Consider the following 2,279-nt stretch of genomic DNA (forward strand, 5'->3'; position numbering starts at 1 on the left):
GAATCTGAGTATTTGCTCCAACTTTCTTTGTGTAAATGTGATTGTGGCTCTGTCATACCAAGCAAAAAGACTCGTAATAAAAATTAAAATGAAAACACATTGGCTTTTTGGGACTTTAAAATTGTGGGTAGGTCTCTCTCTGATCCTACTTCTACCCTATAATCCCATCAAGGAGATAAGATTAAAGCTGATAAAACTTCAGGATTGCTCTAGGTTGTTTTGTTTATAAACAACAAACCAGAACACTTTCTCTCCAATATCTAATCAGTAGAGGGAGAGGTTCCCTCCCCCCGTTTGGGGGTAGGAGGCTTACTCCTAGGTAAGGGCAAAGAGAGCCTGACTAATTCCTCCCGGAGTTAACAACTCAGGGAAAGTAAAGATTCCAGCCAATCCACTATTGGTTTAGTCAAAGAAAAGCCAACAGTGGCTCTGGCTGATTTCTCCTGGAATTGGCTGAGCTGGCTGGTTATCCTGGCATCACAGAAAGCCAGCCTGGGCTGGTGCTGAGCTGGGTGATCTATATCTGTGTCAACACAGGTTCTGGATGATCCCAGCCCCTGCTGCCCTCCTGTCCAGCTGGCTAGGACTTCCCTCTGCTCTATGTGGACTGAAGTCCCTAATTTCTTTAACTCCAATTTCCATCACTGTTCTTTTCTCTATGTATGCTCTCATCTTATGTATGTTCTCTTTTTTTGTAGGTTACAGACTGCATCCATTGAGGGGAGGGGTCCTCTAAATTTAGTTCCTCGGGTCTGGTGAAGGAATAAACTGATCACTGGTTAATTGGCTCCTTCAAATGCTAGGTCAGATCATGTGTGTGTGGTGTGTGTGAGGACGCAGCTGCTGTCTGTGGTTCTGTCAGCCTGTCTTTTCGCAGGTGGTGCTTGTGAGAAGTGATTCGGATGCCTTATGGAGTAGACAACTTTGTCTTCATGGGGAGGGTGACCTGCCACTGTCTGTGTTTATGAAATTCCCACACACTCTGAAACAACATCCAAATTTCTTTCCCCTGAATCTGAAAAATCGAGTAGGCTAGAGAGGAAGAGAGGATTTTATTTTGTTTCAGTTTGGAGTCTCCTTGGCCTGGCCATGAGTGGAAAATAAAATTCCATTCTGAAACTCCAGTGGAGACAGATTTTACCTGCCATTTGGAAGAATGTAGGGTACTGCGGAGACCAGCCAGGACAGAGTTCTGGGGTCTGGAGGTAGCTGAGGGGTGTTGGAATCTATTTTCCCATTTACCAAAAAATAAATAAATTCTGGTGTCCATATCAAGGAAGGTGTCCAATGGGAAAAGAAAACCAGGAAGAAAAAAGTTGGAGCAGGCCTTTCTTAGCTTGGAACTGGCTCAGTACATGGCCCCTTGTTAAAGCCTTCCACATCCAACTCAGAGCCTAAGTCTAGGAGGAAACAAACCACCCAGCTGTTCTTCCTTAAATCTTTCCTTCCTTTCCTTCCCCCAAAGACCCACAGTCTTCTCTAGAGCAGGAATCCAGACACAATACTGAGTCTCCCCACTTCTGTGGTTAAACTCTGGGTGGGAGATGCAAAGTCGACCTGGGATCCCTGCCCCTCTCCCATCCTCCCAGCCCACCCCCAACTCTGCACTACCTTGGGCTGGAGAAGGAGCCTAGCAGACAGGTGTCACTGCCCAGACTACCCCGTCTACCCCTCCCCCACCTCCACCCCCACACTTTATCTCCATGTTCTCTTTGAACAAGCAGCTTCACCACCAACCGAAACACTGCAAAAAGGTTTTAAAAATATAGACTCCTTGATATTTAGACCAGCCATACAGGGCTAATGGCTCTATAGGGAACCTGTACTCATTCTGGAAAGGAGCCTGTTTTGTAGATATGGGCCTGGAATAAAGGGCTTTTTGGTTAGACAGAAAGGAGTATATAGCCCAAAGGAGAGGAATGCCATACAGCACACACAGCAACCTCCTGATGTGTGAACATGAATCTTGTATGATAAAACTAAATTTCAGAGGCCCCAGCAGTAGAAGCTGCAGCTGCCAGGTCAGCTGAAGCAAAATTCGGCATAAGTTTTAATTCTACAGTGAGATGACTTCACATGTCCTTTGCAGATATCACAAAGCAAGTGACTAAAATATATAAATGTGTGTGTATAAAACACCAGATTTACTAAGAAACCCTATCAAATCAGCAGTTAAGAAAACAAGACTCAATCTCTTATTACCCAGCCGACTGAGTGAGCTCTCTTTATGCTAAAGTTATACTTATATTTCAACCCAAGACCTTTGAAGGATAAGCAGA

This window comes from Pteropus vampyrus, unplaced genomic scaffold (assembly GCF_000151845.1).
Source record: "Pteropus vampyrus isolate Shadow unplaced genomic scaffold, Pvam_2.0 Scaffold486, whole genome shotgun sequence".
NCBI classification, from domain to species: domain Eukaryota; kingdom Metazoa; phylum Chordata; class Mammalia; order Chiroptera; family Pteropodidae; genus Pteropus; species Pteropus vampyrus.